Genomic DNA, 22,797 nt, shown 5'->3' with positions numbered 1-22,797 from the left:
CCCTGGGCTATAACACCGCCAGTTGTAGCCTGGAAGTGCTAGCTGCACAGAGAAAAACACCAGCCAATGTGTTAGTGGGGTTCAGCACCGCCAGCTGTTCCCCTGCTGTGTAGCCGACATCGTGTCCAGCACAAGCCACGCTGGCACAACCGACCAAAAGCTGCCACCAGTGCAGGCTTCGGCCTACACTCTGCTCCTCTCCTCCTCCTGCTGACCCTGGGCTCAAACACCTCCAGTTTCTGCCCGGAAGTGCTAGCTGCACAGAGAAAAACACCAGCCAATGTGTCAGTGGGGTTCAGCACCGCCAGCTGTTCCCCTGCTGTGTAGCCGGCAACGTGACTTGCAAACGCCACGCAGGCACATGAACTGAAATTAAAGGGAAGCTGGCCCCACCCCCCCAGGTGTTTCTATGTACAACAGCCACCTAGTACAGCAGTACTGCTGCATTTGTACAAGGTGGCTGACTTTTTCTCCTTGCCCACGTGGAACTCAACACGTACAAAATGTGTCTCATTGAGACAATTCCACTGTCCCTGAGGTGTGACTTTCCTTTCTAATGATACGCAGCACCCCCCTTGGTAGCGTTTCCCGTCTTTTGTCATCATGGTTAGCTGGCTGCGCCTGTGCATCCGCCCTGCTAGAAACAACGCCCCTCGTTGTCATATTTATTTTGTCAGCGAGGGTGTGGTTTATGGGCACGAGCAGTGCATATGTTCGCCTGTCTTAACTCATCTCCTTCCGCCTTCTTCAGACTGTGCGGCCTCCTGGCCGTGGTAGGCGATAAGGGATCAGCTGAGGCCGCCCAGTCTGAAGCAGGTGTAAGGACATGTGTGAGCGGCAAACCTATTTACTGCACAAGGCCACGAATCCCAGCCACGCAGTGTGATTTTTTGAAAACACACTGTGGGTCTGGGATTCATGTCCATCGCTAACCGCAACGGCCGATATGAAATGAGGTCAGAAGACAGGAAGCGCTCACAGCGCATGGCCAAGGGATCACAATAGCGCAGACTCCTGTACAGCAAATAACAACGCTCAGGAATCTGCGCCCAGTACCTAGGTGCAAATTTTGACACCTGTGCTGCGTCTCCTTAAAAAGACAAGTCACGCCTCCACAACTGTTTGACAGTATAATGGGCTAAATAGTGTACGTGTTTTATTCAGCGTGTGCAAGGAGCAAACTAAATAGAGCAACCTTTTACTTGTGCAGCATTAATGCTGCACAAGGTGTGGCTCTTGTACCTTGCAACACCTGAGGGGGGGTTAAAGGTAACCTTTGAAATTGGTTCAACTAGGCTTCGGCCTACACTCTGCTCCTCTCCTCCTCCTGCTGACCCTGGGCTCTAACACCGCCAGTTTTTGCCCGGACATGCGATCTGCACAGAGAAAAACACCAGTCAATGTGAGGGTGTGATTGATGGGCACGAGCAGTGCATATGTTCCCCTGTCTTCACTCCCCTCCTTCCGCCTTCTTCTGACTGTGCGGCCTCATGGCCGCGGCATGCGATAAGGGATCAGCTGAGGCCGCCCAGTCTGAAGCAGGTGTAAGGACATGTGTGAGCGGCGGACATATTTACTGCACAAGGCCACGAATCCCAGCACCGCAGTGTGACTTTAGGAAAAGGCACTGTGGGTCTGGGATTTATGGCCATCGTTAACCGCACCGGCCAACATGAAATGAGGTCATGAGACGGCCTGCACTAACAGGGTATTGCCAAGGGATAACACAAGAGCGCAGTTTCCTGTACTGCAAATAACAACGGTAAGGAATCTGCGCCCAGCACCTAGGTGTAAATTTGTACACCTGTGCTGCGTCTCCTTAAAAAGACAAGTCACGCCTCCACTACTGTTTGACAGTATAATGGGCTAAATAGTGTACGTGTTTTATTCAGCGTGTGCAAGGAGCAAAATTAAGAGAGCAACCTTTGACTTGTGCATCATTAATGCAGTTCAAGGTGTGGCTCTTGTACCTTTCAACACCTGAGGGGGGGTTAAAGGTTACCTTTGAAATTGGTTCAACTAGGCTTCGGCCTACACTCTGCTCCTCTCCTCCTCCTGCTGACCCTGGGCTATAACACCGCCAGTTGTAGCCTGGAAGTGCTAGCTGCACAGAGAAAAACACCAGCCAATGTGTTAGTGGGGTTCAGCACCGCCAGCTGTTCCCCTGCTGTGTAGCCGACATCGTGTCCAGCACAAGCCACGCTGGCACAACAGAACAACAGCTGCCACCAGTGCAGGCTTCGGCCTACACTCTGCTCCTCTCCTCCTCCTGCTGACCCTGGGCTCAAACACCGCCAGTTTCTGCCCGGACATGCTAGCTGCACAGAGAAAAACACCCACCATTGTGTCAGTGGGGTTCAGCACCGCCAGCTGTTCCCCCGCTGTGTAGCCGGCATCGTGTCCAGCACAAGCCACGCTGGCACAACTGACCAAAAGCTGCCACCAGTGCAGGCTTCGGCCTACACTCTGCTCCTCTCCTCCTCCTGCTGACCCTGGGCTCAAACACCTCCAGTTTCTGCCCGGAAGTGCTAGCTGCACAGAGAAAAACACCAGCCAATGTGTCAGTGGGGTTCAGCACCGCCAGCTGTTCCCCTGCTGTGTAGCCGGCAACGTGACCTGCAAACGCCACGCAGGCACATGAACTGAAATTAAAGGGAACCTGGCCCCACCCCCCCAGGTGTTTCTATGTATAACAGCCACCTTGTACAGCAGTACTGCTGCATTTGTACAAGGTGGCTGACTTTTTCTCCTTGCCCACGTGGAACTCAACACGTACAAAATGTGTCTCATTAGAGACCATTCCACTGTCCCTGAGGTGTGACTTTCCTTTCTAATGACACGCAGCACCCCCATTGTTAGCGCTGCCCGTCTTCTGACATCATTGGTTGGCTGGCTGTGCCTGTGCGTCCGCCCTGCCCGACACAACGCCCCTCGTTGTCTCATATATTTTGACTGCGAGGGTGTGATTGATGGGCACGAGCAGTGCATATCTTCGCCTGTCTTAACTCATCTCCTTCCGCCTTCTTCAGACTGTGCAGCCTCATGGCCGCGGCATGCGAGAAGGGATCAGCAGAGGCCGCCCAGTCTGAAGCAGGTGTAAGGACGTGTGTGAGCGGCCAAAATGTTTACTGCTCAAGGCCACGAATCCCAGCACCGCAGTGTGACTTTATGAAAAGGCACTGTGGGTCTGGGATTTATGGCCATCGTTAACCGCACCGGCCAACATGAAATGAGGTCATAAGACGGGCAGCTCTAACAGGGCATTGCCAAGGGATAACACAAGAGCGCAGACTCCTGTACAGCAAATAACAACGCTCAGGAAGCTGCGCCAAGCACCAAGGCGTTATTTGGGACACCTGTGCTGCGTCTCCTTAAAAAGCCAAGTCACGCATCCACTACAGTTTGACTGTAGAATGGGCTAAATTGTGTACGTCTTTCATTCAGCGTGTGCAAGTAGACAAATTAATAGAGCAACCTTTCACTTGTGCAGCATTAATACTGCACAAGGTGTGTCTCTTGTAGTTTGTAACACCTGAGGGGGGGTTAAAGGTTTCCTTTGAAATTGGTTCAACTAGGCTTCGGCCTACACTCTGCTCCTCTCCTCCTCCTCCTGCTTCACCACGGGCTCTAACATCGCAAGTTTTTGCCCGCAAGTGCTGGCTGCACAGAGAAAAACACCCGCCATTGTGTTAGTGGGGTTCAGCAACGCCAGCTGTTTCCACACTGTGTAGCCGGCAAAGTGTCCTGCAAACACAACGCTGACACAAAGCTGCCTCCAGTGCAGGCTTCGGCCTACACTCTGCTCCCCCTGCTTACCATTTGCTCCAGCACCGCTAGTTGGGGCTCTAGGAAGACAATCTTTAATAGGCAACGCATCTGGGTTCCAGCACCGCCAGCTGGTTCTCGGCAGTGTTTTTGTCACAGGTACTCCCTCGTGCCAAACCTGGTTTCAGCACCGTCAGCTGTTTCCGGGATGTGTCAAACTCGCTGAGACGCCTATGCTTGCCCCGTCGTGGTGCGGTCGGGTTAGCCAACTCCAGGGTGCCTCCAGTTTAGGAGCTTCCTATGTGGTCTGCGTGAACTGGTAGTCAAGGCTGGTTCTGTAGTGCCAGTAGGCCGAGCTCCCCCTGTAGGACTGTTGGGGTTCGGTAACTGCGGCTGCCTCGCGGCCTAGCTGTTCTCTCCTCTCCTGTGGACCTTGGGGTCCACCACCTGGTTCCAGCACCGTCAGCTGGTTCCAGGCCGAGCCTTTGGCTTAGGTGCCTCCTCCTGGGTATCCGAGTTCCGCCAACGCCAGGCGGTCCTTGGTAGTGCTTTTAAGCGCGGGCACCTACAGCTTAGTAACCGGGTTCCAGCACCGCCAGCTGGTCCTTGGTGCCATTGGCTCTTGCACACTGGGGCAACACATCTGGGTTCCAGCACCGCCAGCTGGTTCTCGGCAGTGTTCTTGTCACAGGTACTCCCTCGTGCCAAGCCTGGTTTCAGCACCGTCAGCTGTTTCCGGGTTGTGTCAAGCTCACTGAGACGCCTATGCTTGCCCCGTCGTGTTGCGGTCGGGTTAGCCAACTCCAGGGTGCCTCCAGTTTTGGAGCTTCCTATGTGGGCTGCGTGAACTGGTAGTCAAGGCTGGTTCTGTAGTGCCAGTAGGCCCAGCTCCCCCTGTAGGACTGTTGGGGTTCGGTAACTGCGGCTGCCTCGCGGCCTAGCTGTTCTCTCCTCTCCTGTGGGCCTTGGGGTCCACCACCTGGTTCCAGCACCGTCAGCTGGTTCTAGGCCGAGCCTTTGGCTTAGGTGCCTCCTCCTGGGTATCCGAGTTCCGCCAACGTCAGGCGGTCCTTGGTAGTGCTTTTAAGTGCGGGCACCTACAGCTTAGTAACCGGGTTCCAGCACCGCCAGCTGGTCCTCGGTCGTGCCATTGGCTCTTGCACACTGGGGCAACGCATCTGGGTTCCAGCACCGCCAGCTGGTTCTCGGCAGTGTTCTTGTCACAGGTTCTCCCTCGTGCCAAGCCTGGTTTCCGCACCGTCAGCTGTTTCCGGGTTGTGTCAAGCTCACTGAGACGCCTATGCTTGCCCCGTCGTGTTGCGGTCGGGTTAGCCAACTCCAGGGTGCCTCCAGTTTAGGAGTTTCCTATGTGGGCTGCGTGAACTGGTAGTCAAGGCTGGTTCTGTAGTGCCAGTAGGCACAGCTCCCCCTGTAGGACTGTTGGGGTTCGGTAACTGCGGCTGCCTCGCGGCCTAGCTGTTCTCTCCTCTCCTGTGGGCCTTGGGGTCCACCACCTGGTTCCAGCACCGTCAGCTGGTTCCGGGCCGAGCCTTTAGCTTAGGTGCCTCCTCCTGGGTATCCGAGTTCCTCCAACGTCAGGCGGTCCTTGGTAGTGCTTTTAAGCGCGGGCACCTACAGCTTAGTAACCGGGTTCCAGCACCGCCAGCTGGTCCTCGGTCGTGCCATTGGCTCTTGCACACTGGGGCAACGCATCTGGTTTCCAGCACCGCCAGCTGGTTCTCGGCAGTGTTCTTGTCACAGGTACTCCCTCGTGCCAAGCCAGGTTTCAGCACCGTCAGCTGTTTCCGGGTTGTGTCAAGCTCACTGAGACGCCTATGCTTGCCCCGTCGTGTTGCGGTCGGGTTAGCCAACTCCAGGGTGCCTCCAGTTTTGGAGCTTCCTATGTGGGCTGCGTGAACTGGTAGTCAAGGCTGGTTCTGTAGTGCCAGTAGGCCCAGCTCCCCCTGTAGGACTGTTGGGGTTCGGTAACTGCGGCTGCCTCGCGGCCTAGCTGTTCTCTCCTCTCCTGTGGACCTTCGGGTCCACCACCTGGTTCCAGCACCGTCAGCTGGTTCCGGGCCGAGCCTTTGGCTTAGGTGCCTCCTCCTGGGTATCCGAGTTCCGCCAACGTCAGGCGGTCCTTGGTAGTGCTTTTAAGCGCGGGCACCTACAGCTTAGTAACCGGGTTCCAGCACCGCCAGCTGGTCCTCGGTCGTGCCATTGGCTCTTGCACACTGGGGCAACGCATCTGGGTTCCAACAACGCCAGCTGGTTCTCGGCAGTGTTTTTGACACAGGTACTCCCTCGTGCCAAGCCTGGTTTCAGCACCGTCAGCTGTTTCCGGGTTGTGTCAAGCTCACTGAGACGCCTATGCTTGCCCCGTCGTGGTGCTGTCGGGTTAGCCAACTCCAGGGTGCCTCCAGTTTAGGAGCTTCCTATGTGGGCTGCGTGAACTGGTAGTCAAGGCTGGTTCTGTAGTGCCAGTAGGCCCAGCTCCCCCTGTAGGACTGTTGGGGTTCGGTAACTGCGGCTGCCTCGCGGCCTAGCTGTTCTCTCCTCTCCTGTGGACCTTCGGGTCCACCACCTGGTTCCAGCACCGTCAGCTGGTTCCAGGCCGAGCCTTTGGCTTAGGTGCCTCCTCCTGGGTATCCGAGTTCCGCCAACGTCAGGCGGTCCTTGGTAGTGCTTTTAAGCGCGGGCACCTACAGCTTAGTAACCGGGTTCCAGCACCGCCAGCTGGTCCTCGGTCGTGCCATTGGCTCTTGCACACTGGGGCAACGCATCTGGGTTCCAACAACGCCAGCTGGTTCTCGGCAGTGTTTTTGACACAGGTACTCCCTCGTGCCAAGCCTGGTTTCAGCACCGTCAGCTGTTTCCGGGTTGTGTCAAGCTCACTGAGACGCCTATGCTTGCCCCGTCGTGGTGCTGTCGGGTTAGCCAACTCCAGGGTGCCTCCAGTTTAGGAGCTTCCTATGTGGGCTGCGTGAACTGGTAGTCAAGGCTGGTTCTGTAGTGCCAGTAGGCCCAGCTCCCCCTGTAGGACTGTTGGGGTTCGGTAACTGCGGCTGCCTCGCGGCCTAGCTGTTCTCTCCTCTCCTGTGGACCTTCGGGTCCACCACCTGGTTCCAGCACTGTCAGCTGGTTCCAGGCCGAGCCTTTGGCTTAGGTGCCTCCTCCTGGGTATCCAAGTTCCGCCAACGTCAGGCGGTCCTTGGTAGTGCTTTTAAGCGCGGGCACCTACAGCTTAGTAACCGGGTTCCAGCACCGCCAGCTGGTCCTCGGTCGTGCCACTGGCTCTTGCACACTGGGGCAACGCATCTGGGTTCCAACAACGCCAGCTGGTTCTCGGCAGTGTTTTTGACACAGGTACTCCCTCGTGCCAAGCCTGGTTTCAGCACCGTCAGCTGTTTCCGGGTTGTGTCAAGCTCACTGAGACGCCTATGCTTGCCCCGTCGTGGTGCTGTCGGGTTGGCCAACTCCAGGGTGCCTCCAGTTTAGGAGCTTCCTATGTGGGCTGCGTGAACTGGTAGTCAAGGCTGGTTCTGTAGTGCCAGTAGGCCCAGCTCCCCCTGTAGGACTGTTGGGGTTCGGTAACTGCGGCTGCCTCGCGGCCTAGCTGTTCTCTCCTCTCCTGTGGACCTTCGGGTCCACCACCTGGTTCCAGCACCGTCAGCTGGTTCCAGGCCGAGCCTTTGGCTTAGGTGCCTCCTCCTGGGTATCCGAGTTCCGCCAACGCCAGGCGGTCCTTGGTAGTGCTTTTAAGCGCGGGCACCTACAGCTTAGTAACCGGGTTCCAGCACCGCCAGCTGGTCCTCGGTGCCATTGGCTCTTGCACACTGGGGCAACGCATCTGGGTTCCAGCACCGCCAGCTGGTTCTCGGCAGTGTTCTTGTCACAGGTACTCCCTCGTGCCAAGCCTGGTTTCAGCACCGTCAACTGTTTCCGGGTTGTGTCAAGCTCACTGAGACGCCTATGCTTGCCCCGTCGTGTTGCGGTCGGGTTAGCCAACTCCAGGGTGCCTCCAGTTTTGGAGCTTCCTATGTGGGCTGCGTGAACTGGTAGTCAAGGCTGGTTCTGTAGTGCCAGTAGGCCCTGCTCCCCCTGTAGGACTGTTGGGGTTCGGTAACTGCGGCTGCCTCGCGGCCTAGCTGTTCTCTCCTCTCCTGTGGACCTTCGGGTCCACCACCTGGTTCCAGCACCGTCAGCTGGTTCCAGGCCGAGCCTTTGGCTTAGGTGCCTCCTCCTGGGTATCCGAGTTCCGCCATCGTCAGGCGGTCCTTGGTAGTGCTTTTAAGCGCGGGCACCTACAGCTTAGTAACCGGGTTCCAGCACCGCCAGCTGGTCCTCGGTCGTGCCATTGGCTCTTGCACACTGGGGCAACGCATCTGGGTTCCAGCAACGCCAGCTGGTTCTCGGCAGTGTTTTTGACACAGGTACTCCCTCGTGCCAAGCCTGGTTTCAGCACCGTCAGCTGTTTCCGGGTTGTGTCAAGCTCACTGAGACGCCTATGCTTGCCCCGTCGTGGTGCTGTCGGGTTAGCCAACTCCAGGGTGCCTCCAGTTTAGGAGCTTCCTATGTGGTCTGCGTGAACTGGTAGTCAAGGCTGGTTCTGTAGTGCCAGTAGGCCGAGCTCCCCCTGTAGGACTGTTGGGGTTCGGTAACTGCGGCTGCCTCGCGGCCTAGCTGTTCTCTCCTCTCCTGTGGGCCTTCAGGTCCACCACCTGGTTCCAGCACCGTCAGCTGGTTCTCGGCAGTGTCTTTTGCTCTTGTACCTTCTGCTCCCCATCCTGGTTCCAGTAACGTCAGCTCGTTCCGGGCAGAGCCTTTGGCTTAGGTGCCTCCTTCTGGGTGTCCAAGTTCCACCAACGTCAGGTGGTCCTTGGTAGTGCTTTCGGGCACGGGTACCTCCTGCTTAGTAACCGGGTTCCAGTAACGTCAGCTGGTCCTCGGCAGTTCCATTGGCTCTTAGACCTTCGGCTACCCATCCGGGTTCCAGTACCGTCAGCTGGTTCTCGGCAGTGTCTTTTGCTCTTGTACCTTCTGCTCCCCATCCTGGTTCCAGTACCGTCAGCTGGTTCCGGGCAGAGCCTTTGGCTTAGGTGCCTCCTTCTGGGTATCCGAGTTCCGCCAACGTCAGGCGGTCCTTGGTAGTGCTTTTTAGCATGGGTACCTCCTGCTTAGTAACCGGGTTCCAGTAACGTCAGCTGGTCCTCGGTAGTTCCATAGGCTCTTGAACCTTCGGGTAGCCATCCGAGTTCCAGTTCCATCAGCTGGTTCTTGGCATTTTCTCAGCCTTCTTGTACCTTCTGCTACATTTCCAAGTTGAAGACCCTAAAGTCGACGACCCGGAAGACCACCCCGATGACGACGACGACGACCCGGAAGACCACCCCGATGACGACGACGACGACGGCGGAGACGACGACGGCGGAGACGACGACGGCGGAGACGACGACGGCTGAGACGACGACGGCGGAGACGACGACACTGGAGACGACGACCCTGGAGACGACGACATGGAAGACCGAGAAGCAGAAGAACAAGAGGCTGCAGAACAAAGAGCAGAAGAACATTAAGCATAAGACTTAATATCAGAGCAAAAGATATTATCTAAATTATATGCAGAAGAAGACTAAGCAATGTATGGGGGTGAGTCCGTTCCTCCTCGTGGTGCCCCTGGATAAAGCCTGATGCTGCAGGCCAAACTGAACGCGGACAAATGTAACTTTTGTGACTGGCAGAACGGAAGGTGTAATCTTCCAACTTTTATAGATAACAACTACGGGAATGCCTGTCACAAATGAGAATATGATGAAGAAGTAGAATAGGAAGAATAATAACAGTGGAATAAAAAGAATATGTAGAATAGGAAGAATAATAATAGTTGAATAAAATGAATATGAAGAATGTAATTAAAAAAAAAAAAAAGGTAAAGGATGAAGAAGAAGATGAATAAGGTGAAGAAGAAGTTGATGTCAAATATGCTGATGATGATGAAGATGAAAGTGTGGGAAAAGAAAAAAAAAAGAAAAAAAAGAAGGGGAAGGGCGTGGAATAGTGAAACATCAATATCTGACAAAATAAAAAAAAAAATGTACATAGTCAATATCTTTGTCACTCCGAACGTCTTAAAAAAAAAAAAACATGCTATTCTATTTGATTGGGATAAACCTCTATGACTTTAATGTCTCCGCCACCTCCCCAAATACATCCGGCATTATTCTTAGTTGTTTTCCTTCATGTAGAATGAACCTACAAGGCAAGAAAGGGTTTATTTTAATTCCGATATTTTGGTCCCATTGACTTGCATTGGGATTGGGTATCGGTATCGGCGATATCCGATATTTTTTGAATATCGGCCGATCCTATCCGATACCGATACTTTCCGATATCGGAAGGTATCGCTCAACACTACTTGTCACATGACTTAGGATAAAAGCCAAATCAGAATCTCTGCAGACACTGTTTCGGGGTACTACCCCTCGTCAGTGCAAAGTGGAGATCTGGTTTGGCTGAGTGAGAGGTGTCTGACCAGGATCCAAGAAGTATCGTTTCTCCTTGTGGAGAGTGACATGTTAAGCATGTGGAGATGCGGAAACTGGTAGGCTGAGAGTGGCTGTTTCATAGGCATTGTTGCACCTGTGTAGCCTCCAGCTTTAATTGGGTCCACTGCATCCTGAATTTTTGAAGGATTTCTAAGTCATCTTTTTGGGGATATCTCACTTTCAATTTGTTTGTAGCATCTACTCTGTGTTATAGAGGCCACATCCACAGGCTCAAAACAAATTCTTCTGTTACTAACATCATATAGTAAGGGACAGCTCACTTTCAAATTGTTTGTAACATCTACTATATGATATAGAGACCTCATCCACAGCCCCCCCAAAACATTCTTCTGTTACTAACGTCATACAGTAGGGGACATCTCATTTTCAAATTGTTTGTAGCATCTAGTCTATGTTAAAATGGGCTTATCCACAGGCCCAAAGCAAATTCTTCTGTTACTCACGTCATACAGTTGGGGACATCTCACTTTCAAATTGCTTGCAACATCTACTCTATGTTATAAAGGCCTCATCAACAGTAGAGATGAGCAAATATTTCAATATTTGGTTCCGGTTGCTTTCGCCGAATGTGCACATATTCTTTGATTAATTGTGCGAATATTCGCCGAGCATTATCGAACACCATTATAGTCAATAAGAGGCAAAAATAAATGCATGCACAACACCTTAAAACCACCAAAAATGCTGCCAAAACACATCAAATGAGGGACAGACACCAGGAAAGTGGCCTCAATTCACCCACAGTACAAATTGCAGCATGAAACTGCAGCAATCAGCCAGGCATGCAACACCTCTACCTGCTTTCATGCAGAGCCACACTCAGGTGGCATAAATATCAGTTTTCTAGACTACCATTGTCAGAAAAATTTAAGGATAGTAACAAGGAAGTGCAAGGAAGTGGAGGCTTGACGGTCTCGGAGGCCTACTGCTACAGGCAACACGCATGGAGGAGACCTAATCATGAGTGTTCACTTTTCCAAAAATTATTGGCAGACACCACAAAAGTGGCATCAATTTCACCACTGTAGAAACAGTAGAATAGGGACTGACAGGTCTTTCACTACACCCAATCCAGCAGATGGACACCCTACAAAGAGAGTTCACATTTAAAGAATTTAGGGCCTTACATCACAGAAGTGGCATCAATTTCACCACAGCAGAAATAGTCGAATAGGGTCCAACAGGTTTTTCTCTGTACACAATCCAGTAGATGGACACTCAACCATGAGTGTTCACATTTCCAAATACTATTGGCATACACCACCAAGTGACATCAATTTTACCACAGAAGAAATAGTAGAATAGGGGCCGACAGGTTTTTCTCTACACTCAGTCCAGCAGATGGACACTCAACCATGAGTGTTCACATTTAAAAAGCTTATTGGCAGATACCACCAAAGTGACATGAATTTCACCACAGTAGAAAGAGTAGAATAGTGACCAACAGGTCTTTCACTACACCCAATCCAGCAGATGGAGTGCCAGGAGTGATCACATTTTAAAAAATGAGGGCCTGACAGCACCAAAGTGGAATATCTTTCAAGAGAGTAGAAATAGTATAATTGGGACAGACACGTCTTAGACTACAGCTAACTCAGCAGATGTAGACCAACCATGACTGTTCACATTTCCATAAATTTGTGTTAACATCAACAGCAGCAGCCACAGAAGCAACATTAAAGATATCACAAAGTGCAGTTATATGACATTAATGCATCACATTAAAAAATGCAATATCACCTAGTCGCTACATTCTGCGATTGGGGTGCAAATGTCCTTGGAGATCCATGACTTGCTCATCTTAAAGAAAGTTAGGTGATCAACACTTTCAGGGGACAACCGTATGCGCTTATTCATTAGGACACCATCAACAGCACTGAAGACACATTCTGAGGGGCACGATAAAACCTCCAAGGTAGGTGAGGCGAGCTCAAGCCATTCCTCCATTTTTGAAGACGAAAATGTGAAAGGTTTCAAACCCTCCTGATGGTATTGATATCTAGTTCTAGATACTCCTGCACCATCCTCTCCATTCGTTTGCCACGTGTAAGACTTAGACTTTTGTGCTGGTGCATGAGTTGGTTTAAATAAACTTGTCAAAAGACTCACAGAAATTGCTTCTTCCACTTCCACCACTGGTGCTACTGCTGCTGCTAATGTTTTGGCATTGACGAATTGACAGGACGGAGGTTGGACGTCTACAGCTGCAATGTGAACTGTGTGCTTCACTGCTGTCTTGGTGAAAAGCTCTCTTAAGGTTGTATAAAAGCGTATTTTGATACTCCTGCATTTGCGAGTCCCTTTCTAGGGCAGGAATCATCTGGCAAAATTTGGCTTTATAACATGGGTCTAATAAAGTGGCAACCCAGTAGTCAGCATTATTCCTAATCATTACTATACAGAGATCATGTTGCAGATAGTGCAGCAAGAAGGCACTCATATGTTGGGCTCTACCATGAGGTTCTAGCCCATGCTGTGTTGGTGGCTGGGTAACAATGAGGCTTTGTTTCCTCCATCACCTCCCACCAACCAACCCCAAACAACAAAAAGGGGAGGATTATCCTCTTCATCCCACAGTTGCTCACCCATCACCTCTTCCTCCTCCATTTGTTCCTTGGATCTTGCACCATGAATAACAGTTTGTCTGTTATCATCACCAGCCCCCCTCGATTGCAGTAATCCACCCTCTCTTGGCACCCACCTCTGTGATGACAGTCTGGAACTTTGAGACAATGTTATCAATTCCGCAGCCTCCTCTGGTTCCTCCTCTTCTTCTGGGACAACCATCTCCTCCTGCAGTCTATTCAAAGTCTGCTCCAGCATATAAATTACCGGAATAGTAACATAGTAACATAGTTAGTAAGGCCGAAAAAAGACATCTGTCCATCCAGCTCAGCCCACACTCCATCATAACAAATACCCAGATCTACGTCCTTCTACAGAACCTAATAATTGTATGATACAATGTTGTTCTGCTCCAGGAAGACATCCAGGCCTCTCTTGAACCCCTCGACTGAGTTCGCCATCACCACCTCCTCAGGCAAGCAATTCCAGATTCTCACTGCCCTAACAGTAAAGAATCCTCTTCTATGTTGGTGGAAAAACCTTCTCTCCTCCAGACGCAAAGAATGCCCCCTTGTGCCCGTCACCTTCCTTGGTATAAACAGATCCTCAGCGAGATATTTGTATTGTCCCCTTATATACTTATACATGGTTATTAGATCGCCCCTCAGTCGTCTTTTTTCTAGACTAAATAATCCTAATTTCGCTAATCTATCTGGGTATTGTAGTTCTCCCATCCCCTTTATTAATTTTGTTGCCCTCCTTTGTACTCTCTCTAGTTCCATTATATCCTTCCTGAGCACCGGTGCCCAAAACTGGACACAGTACTCCATGTGCGGTCTAACTAGGGATTTGTACAGAGGCAGTATAATGCTCTCATCATGTGTATCCAGACCTCTTTTAATGCACCCCATGATCCTGTTTGCCTTGGCAGCTGCTGCCTGGCACTGGCTGCTCCAGGTAAGTTTATCATTAACTAGGATCCCCAAGTCCTTCTCCCTGTCAGATTTACCCAGTGGTTTCCCGTTCAGTGTGTAATGGTGATATTGATTCCCTCTTCCCATGTGTATAACCTTACATTTATCATTGTTAAACCTCATCTGCCACCTTTCAGCCCAAGTTTCCAACTTATCCAGATCCATCTGTAGCAGAATACTATCTTCTCTTGTATTAACTGCTTTACATAGTTTTGTATCATCTGCAAATATCGATATTTTACTGTGTAAACCTTCTACCAGATCATTAATGAATATGTTGAAGAGAACAGGTCCCAATACTGACCCCTGTGGTACCCCACTGGTCACAGCGACCCAGTTAGAGACTATACCATTTATAACCACCCTCTGCTTTCTATCACTAAGCCAGTTACTAACCCATTTACACACATTTTCCCCCAGGCCAAGCATTCTCATTTTGTGTACCAACCTCTTGTGCGGCACGGTATCAAACGCTTTGGAAAAATCGAGATATACCACGTCCAATGACTCACCGTGGTCCAGTCTATAGCTTACCTCTTCATAAAAACTGATTAGATTGGTTTGACAGGAGCGATTTCTCATAAACCCATGCTGATATGGAGTTAAACAGTTATTCTCATTGAGATAATCCAGAATAACATCCCTCAGAAACCCTTCAAATATTTTACCAACAATAGAGGTTAGACTTACTGGCCTATAATTTCCAGGTTCACTTTTAGAGCCCTTTTTGAATATTGGCACCACATTTGCTATGCGCCAGTCCTGCGGAACAGACCCTGTCGCTATAGAGTCACTAAAAATAAGAAATAATGGTTTATCTATTACATTACTTAGTTCTCTTAGTACTCGTGGGTGTATGCCATCTGGACCCGGAGATTTATCTATTTTAATCTTATTTAGCCGGTTTCGCACCTCTTCTTGGGTTAGATTGGTGACCCTTAATATAGGGTTTTCATTGTTTCTTGGGATTTCACCTAGCATTTCATTTTCCACCGTGAATACCGTGGAGAAGAAGGTGTTTAATATGTTAGCTTTTTCCTCGTCATCTACAACCATTCTTTCCTCACTATTTTTTAAGGGGCCTACATTTTCAGTTTTTATTCTTTTACTATTGATATAGTTGAAGAACAGTTTGGGATTAGTTTTACTCTCCTTAGCAATGTGCTTCTCTGTTTCCTTTTTGGCAGCTTTAATTAGTTTTTTAGATAAAGTATTTTTCTCCCTATAGTTTTTTAGAGCTTCAATGGTGCCATCCTGCTTTAGTAGTGCAAATGCTTTCTTTTTACTGTTAATTGCCTGTCTTACTTCTTTGTTTAGCCACATTGGGTTTTTCCTATTTCTAGTCCTTTTATTCCCACAAGGTATAAACCGCTTACACTGCCTATTTAGGATGTTCTTAAACATTTCCCATTTATTATCTGTATTCTCATTTCTGAGGATATTGTCCCAGTCTACCAGATTAAGGGCATCTCTAAGCTGTTCAAACTTTGCCTTCCTAAAGTTCAATGTTTTTGTGACTCCCTGACAAGTCCCCCTAGTGAAAGACAGGTGAAACTGCACAATATTGTGGTCGCTATTTCCTAAATGCCCAACCACCTGCAGATTTGTTATTCTGTCAGGTCTATTAGATAGTATTAGGTCTAAAAGTGCTGCTCCTCTGGTTGGATTCTGCACCAATTGTGAAAGATAATTTTTCTTGGTTATTAGCAGAAACCTGTTGCCTTTATGGGTTTCACAGGTTTCTGTTTCCCAGTTAATATCCGGGTAGTTAAAGTCCCCCATAACCAGGACCTCATTATGGGTTGCAGCTTCATCTATCTGCTTTAGAAGTAGACTTTCCATGCTTTCTGTTATATTTGGGGGTTTGTAACAGACCCCAATGAGAATTTTGTTACCATTTTTCCCTCCATGAATTTCAACCCATATGGACTCGACATCCTCATTCCCTTCGCTAATATCCTCCCTTAAAGTGGACTTTAGACAAGACTTTACATAGAGACAAACCCCTCCTCCTCTCCGATTTTTACGATCCTTTCTAAACAGACTGTAACCCTGTAAGTTAACTTCCCAGTCATAGCTTTCATCTAACCATGTCTCGGTTATTCCCACTATGTCAAAGTTCCCTGTAGATATTTCTGCTTCTAGTTCTTCCATCTTGTTTGTCAGGCTTCTGGCGTTTGCGAGCATGCAGTTTAGAGGATTTTGTTTTGTTCCAATCTCCTCACTGTGGATTGTTTTAGAAATGTTCTTACCTCCCTTCTGAGTATGTTTTCCTGGGTCGTCTTTGTTCGAGTCTAATGTTTTTCTTCCCGTCCCCTCTTCTTCTAGTTTAACGCCCTCCTGATGAGTGTAGCGAGTCTTCTGGCGAATGTGTGTTTCCCAGGTTTGTTGAGGTGTAGTCCGTCTCTGGCAAGGAGTCCATCGTACAAGTAATTCACACCGTGGTCCAGGAATCCAAATCCTTGTTGTCTGCACCATCGTCTTAGCCAGTTGTTTGCATCAAGGATCCTGTTCCATCTCCTGGTGCCATGCCCGTCTACTGGAAGGATAGAAGAAAAAACTACCTGTGCATCCAGTTCCTTTACTTTCTTCCCCAACTCTTCAAAGTCCTTGCAGATTGTCGGTAGGTCCTTCCTTGCCGTGTCATTGGTGCCAACATGTATCAGAAGAAATGGGTGGACGTCCTTGGAGCTGAAGAGCTTTGGTATCCTATCGGTCACATCCTTGATCATCGCACCTGCAAGGCAGCATACTTCTCTTGCAGTTATGTCCGGTCTGCAGATGGCTGCTTCGGTGCCTCTCAGTAGTGAGTCTCCCACCACCACCACTCTTCGTTGCTTCTTGGCTGTACTTTTTGCTGTCACTTGTTGCTGTGTGCCCTTTTCTTTTTTGCTTGCTGGTATTGCTTCATTCTTAGGTGTGCCATCTTCATCCTCTACAAAGATTTGATATCGGTTCTTCAGTTGTGTGGTTGGTGATTTCTCCATGGTCTTCTTGCTTCTTTTGGTCACATGCTTCCACTCATCTGCTTTTGGAGGTTCTCTGACACTTTTTGCACCTTCTGTGACCAGTAGAGATGCTTCTGTTCTGTCTAGAAAGTCTTCATTCTCTTTGATGAGTTTCAAAGTTGCTATTCTTTCTTCCAGACCCCGCACCTTTTCATCTAAAAGGGCCACTAGTCTACACTTCTGACAGGTGAAATTGGATTCTTCTTCTGGTCGATCTGTGAACATGTAGCACATGCTGCAGCTCACCATGTAGGTTGTCACATCTGCCATGTTGCTCCTAGATCCTGCTGACTTGCTGTGTGTTTTCCTTCTTGTGTAATCTACTCAGCCAAGCTCTCTTGCAATAATGTCCTACAGGCAAAAATTCGCCGTAAGGCGCGCGGTTTGGTGATGCTTTCGAAGCAGCTGGTCCCGGCTGTACCCAACGATCTTCTAGCTTAGGGAGACTTCGCTTCTCCCAGAAGGCACCTGGAATATGCAAATTAGCCTCCTGAAGCTTGAATCCCTGGTTTGGTGGTGCTTTCGAAGCAGCTGGTCCCGGCTGTACCCAACGATCTTCTAGCTTAGGGAGACTTCGCTTCTCCCAGAAGGCACCTGGAATATGCAAATTAGCCTCCTGAAGCTTGAATCCCTGGTTTGGTGGTGCTTTCGAAGCAGCTGGTCCCGGCTGTACCCAACGATCTTCTAGCTTAGGGAGACTTCGCTTCTCCCAGAAGGCACCTGGAATATGCAAATTAGCCTCCTGAAGCTTGAATCCCTGGTTTGGTGGTGCTTTCGAAGCAGCTGGTCCCGGCTGTACCCAACGATCTTCTAGCTTAGGGAGACTTCGCTTCTCCCAGAAGGCACCTGGAATATGCAAATTAGCCTCCTGAAGCTTGAATCCCTGGTTTGGTGGTGCTTTCGAAGCAGCTGGTCCCGGCTGTACCCAACGATCTTCTAGCTTAGGGAGACTTCGCTTCTCCCAGAAGGCACCTGGAATATGCAAATTAGCCTCCTGAAGCTTGAATCCCTGGTTTGGTGATGCTTTCGAAGCAGCTGGTCCCGGCTGTACCCAACGATCTTCTAGCTTAGGGAGACTTCGCTTCTCCCAGAAGGCACCTGGAATATGCAAATTAGCCTCCTGAAGCTTGAATCCCTGGTTTGGTGATGCTTTCGAAGCAGCTGGTCCCGGCTGTACCCAACGATCTTCTAGCTTAGGGAGACTTCGCTTCTCCCAGAAGGCACCTGGAATATGCAAATTAGCCTCCTGAAGCTTGAATCCCTGGTTTGGTGATGCTTTCGAAGCAGCTGGTCCCGGCTGTACCCAACGATCTTCTAGCTTAGGGAGACTTCGCTTCTCCCAGAAGGCACCTGGAATATGCAAATTAGCCTCCTGAAGCTTGAATCCCTGGTTTGGTGATGCTTTCGAAGCAGCTGGTCCCGGCTGTACCCAACGATCTTCTAGCTTAGGGAGACTTCGCTTCTCCCAGAAGGCACCTGGAATATGCAAATTAGCCTCCTGAAGCTTGAATCCCTGGTTTGGTGATGCTTTCGAAGCAGCTGGTCCCGGCTGTACCCAACGATCTTCTAGCTTAGGGAGACTTCGCTTCTCCCAGAAGGCACCTGGAATATGCAAATTAGCCTCCTGAAGCTTGAATCCCTGGTTTGGTGATGCTTTCGAAGCAGCTGGTCCCGGCTGTACCCAACGATCTTCTAGCTTAGGGAGACTTCGCTTCTCCCAGAAGGCACCTGGAATATGCAAATTAGCCTCCTGAAGCTTGAATCCCTGGTTTGGTGATGCTTTCGAAGCAGCTGGTCCCGGCTGTACCCAACGATCTTCTAGCTTAGGGAGACTTCGCTTCTCCCAGAAGGCACCTGGAATATGCAAATTAGCCTCCTGAAGCTTGAATCCCTGGTTTGGTGATGCTTTCGAAGCAGCTGGTCCCGGCTGTACCCAACGATCTTCTAGCTTAGGGAGACTTCGCTTCTCCCAGAAGGCACCTGGAATATGCAAATTAGCCTCCTGAAGCTTGAATCCCTGGTTTGGTGATGCTTTCGAAGCAGCTGGTCCCGGCTGTACCCAACGATCTTCTAGCTTAGGGAGACTTCGCTTCTCCCAGAAGGCACCTGGAATATGCAAATTAGCCTCCTGAAGCTTGAATCCCTGGTTTGGTGATGCTTTCGAAGCAGCTGGTCCCGGCTGTACCCAACGATCTTCTAGCTTAGGGAGACTTCGCTTCTCCCAGAAGGCACCTGGAATATGCAAATTAGCCTCCTGAAGCTTGAATCCCTGGTTTGGTGATGCTTTCGAAGCAGCTGGTCCCGGCTGTACCCAACGATCTTCTAGCTTAGGGAGACTTCGCTTCTCCCAGAAGGCACCTGGAATATGCAAATTAGCCTCCTGAAGCTTGAATCCCTGGTTTGGTGATGCTTTCGAAGCAGCTGGTCCCGGCTGTACCCAACGATCTTCTAGCTTAGGGAGACTTCGCTTCTCCCAGAAGGCACCTGGAATATGCAAATTAGCCTCCTGAAGCTTGAATCCCTGGTTTGGTGATGCTTTCGAAGCAGCTGGTCCCGGCTGTACCCAACGATCTTCTAGCTTAGGGAGACTTCGCTTCTCCCAGAAGGCACCTGGAATATGCAAATTAGCCTCCTGAAGCTTGAATCCCTGGTTTGGTGATGCTTTCGAAGCAGCTGGTCCCGGCTGTACCCAACGATCTTCTAGCTTAGGGAGACTTCGCTTCTCCCAGAAGGCACCTGGAATATGCAAATTAGCCTCCTGAAGCTTGAATCCCTGGTTTGGTGATGCTTTCGAAGCAGCTGGTCCCGGCTGTACCCAACGATCTTCTAGCTTAGGGAGACTTCGCTTCTCCCAGAAGGCACCTGGAATATGCAAATTAGCCTCCTGAAGCTTGAATCCCTGGTTTGGTGATGCTTTCGAAGCAGCTGGTCCCGGCTGTACCCAACGATCTTCTAGCTTAGGGAGACTTCGCTTCTCCCAGAAGGCACCTGGAATATGCAAATTAGCCTCCTGAAGCTTGAATCCCTGGTTTGGTGATGCTTTCGAAGCAGCTGGTCCCGGCTGTACCCAACGATCTTCTAGCTTAGGGAGACTTCGCTTCTCCCAGAAGGCACCTGGAATATGCAAATTAGCCTCCTGAAGCTTGAATCCCTGGTTTGGTGATGCTTTCGAAGCAGCTGGTCCCGGCTGTACCCAACGATCTTCTAGCTTAGGGAGACTTCGCTTCTCCCAGAAGGCACCTGGAATATGCAAATTAGCCTCCTGAAGCTTGAATCCCTGGTTTGGTGATGCTTTCGAAGCAGCTGGTCCCGGCTGTACCCAACGATCTTCTAGCTTAGGGAGACTTCGCTTCTCCCAGAAGGCACCTGGAATATGCAAATTAGCCTCCTGAAGCTTGAATCCCTGGTTTGGTGATGCTTTCGAAGCAGCTGGTCCCGGCTGTACCCAACGATCTTCTAGCTTAGGGAGACTTCGCTTCTCCCAGAAGGCACCTGGAATATGCAAATTAGCCTCCTGAAGCTTGAATCCCTGGTTTGGTGATGCTTTCGAAGCAGCTGGTCCCGGCTGTACCCAACGATCTTCTAGCTTAGGGAGACTTCGCTTCTCCCAGAAGGCACCTGGAATATGCAAATTAGCCTCCTGAAGCTTGAATCCCTGGTTTGGTGATGCTTTCGAAGCAGCTGGTCCCGGCTGTACCCAACGATCTTCTAGCTTAGGGAGACTTCGCTTCTCCCAGAAGGCACCTGGAATATGCAAATTAGCCTCCTGAAGCTTGAATCCCTGGTTTGGTGATGCTTTCGAAGCAGCTGGTCCCGGCTGTACCCAACGATCTTCTAGCTTAGGGAGACTTCGCTTCTCCCAGAAGGCACCTGGAATATGCAAATTAGCCTCCTGAAGCTTGAATCCCTGGTTTGGTGATGCTTTCGAAGCAGCTGGTCCCGGCTGTACCCAACGATCTTCTAGCTTAGGGAGACTTCGCTTCTCCCAGAAGGCACCTGGAATATGCAAATTAGCCTCCTGAAGCTTGAATCCCTGGTTTGGTGATGCTTTCGAAGCAGCTGGTCCCGGCTGTACCCAACGATCTTCTAGCTTAGGGAGACTTCGCTTCTCCCAGAAGGCACCTGGAATATGCAAATTAGCCTCCTGAAGCTTGAATCCCTGGTTTGGTGATGCTTTCGAAGCAGCTGGTCCCGGCTGTACCCAACGATCTTCTAGCTTAGGGAGACTTCGCTTCTCCCAGAAGGCACCTGGAATATGCAAATTAGCCTCCTGAAGCTTGAATCCCTGGTTTGGTGATGCTTTCGAAGCAGCTGGTCCCGGCTGTACCCAACGATCTTCTAGCTTAGGGAGACTTCGCTTCTCCCAGAAGGCACCTGGAATATGCAAATTAGCCTCCTGAAGCTTGAATCCCTGGTTTGGTGATGCTTTCGAAGCAGCTGGTCCCGGCTGTACCCAACGATCTTCTAGCTTAGGGAGACTTCGCTTCTCCCAGAAGGCACCTGGAATATGCAAATTAGCCTCCTGAAGCTTGAATCCCTGGTTTGGTGATGCTTTCGAAGCAGCTGGTCCCGGCTGTACCCAACGATCTTCTAGCTTAGGGAGACTTCGCTTCTCCCAGAAGGCACCTGGAATATGCAAATTAGCCTCCTGAAGCTTGAATCCCTGGTTTGGTGATGCTTTCGAAGCAGCTGGTCCCGGCTGTACCCAACGATCTTCTAGCTTAGGGAGACTTCGCTTCTCCCAGAAGGCACCTGGAATATGTAAATTAGCCTCCTGAAGCTTGAATCCCTGGTTTGGTGATGCTTTCGAAGCAGCTGGTCCCGGCTGTACCCAACGATCTTCTAGCTTAGGGAGACTTCGCTTCTCCCAGAAGGCACCTGGAATATGCAAATTAGCCTCCTGAAGCTTGAATCCCTGGTTTGGTGATGCTTTCGAAGCAGCTGGTCCCGGCTGTACCCAACGATCTTCTAGCTTAGGGAGACTTCGCTTCTCCCAGAAGGCACCTGGAATATGCAAATTAGCCTCCTGAAGCTTGAATCCCTGGTTTGGTGATGCTTTCGAAGCAGCTGGTCCTTGCTGTACCCAACGATCTTCTAGCTTAGGGAGACTTCGCTTCTCCCAGAAGGCACCTGGAATATGCAAATTAGCCTCCTGAAGCTTGAATCCCTGGTTTGGTGATGCTTTCGAAGCAGCTGGTCCCGGCTGTACCCAACGATCTTCTAGCTTAGGGAGACTTCGCTTCTCCCAGAAGGCACCTGGAATATGCAAATTAGCCTCCTGAAGCTTGAATCCCTGGTTTGGTGATGCTTTCGAAGCAGCTGGTCCCGGCTGTACCCAACGATCTTCTAGCTTAGGGAGACTTCGCTTCTCCCAGAAGGCACCTGGAATATGCAAATTAGCCTCCTGAAGCTTGAATCCCTGGTTTGGTGATGCTTTCGAAGCAGCTGGTCCCGGCTGTACCCAACGATCTTCTAGCTTAGGGAGACTTCGCTTCTCCCAGAAGGCACCTGGAATATGCAAATTAGCCTCCTGAAGCTTGAATCCCTGGTTTGGTGATGCTTTCGAAGCAGCTGGTCCCGGCTGTACCCAACGATCTTCTAGCTTAGGGAGACTTCGCTTCTCCCAGAAGGCACCTGGAATATGCAAATTAGCCTCCTGAAGCTTGAATCCCTGGTTTGGTGATGCTTTCGAAGCAGCTGGTCCCGGCTGTACCCAACGATCTTCTAGCTTAGGGAGACTTCGCTTCTCCCAGAAGGCACCTGGAATATGCAAATTAGCCTCCTGAAGCTTGAATCCCTGGTTTGGTGATGCTTTCGAAGCAGCTGGTCCCGGCTGTACCCAACGATCTTCTAGCTTAGGGAGACTTCGCTTCTCCCAGAAGGCACCTGGAATATGCAAATTAGCCTCCTGAAGCTTGA

Source organism: Ranitomeya imitator, chromosome 1, assembly GCF_032444005.1.
Source record: "Ranitomeya imitator isolate aRanImi1 chromosome 1, aRanImi1.pri, whole genome shotgun sequence".
NCBI classification, from domain to species: Eukaryota; Metazoa; Chordata; class Amphibia; order Anura; family Dendrobatidae; genus Ranitomeya; species Ranitomeya imitator.
Note: the sequence above shows the minus strand (reverse complement) of the source record.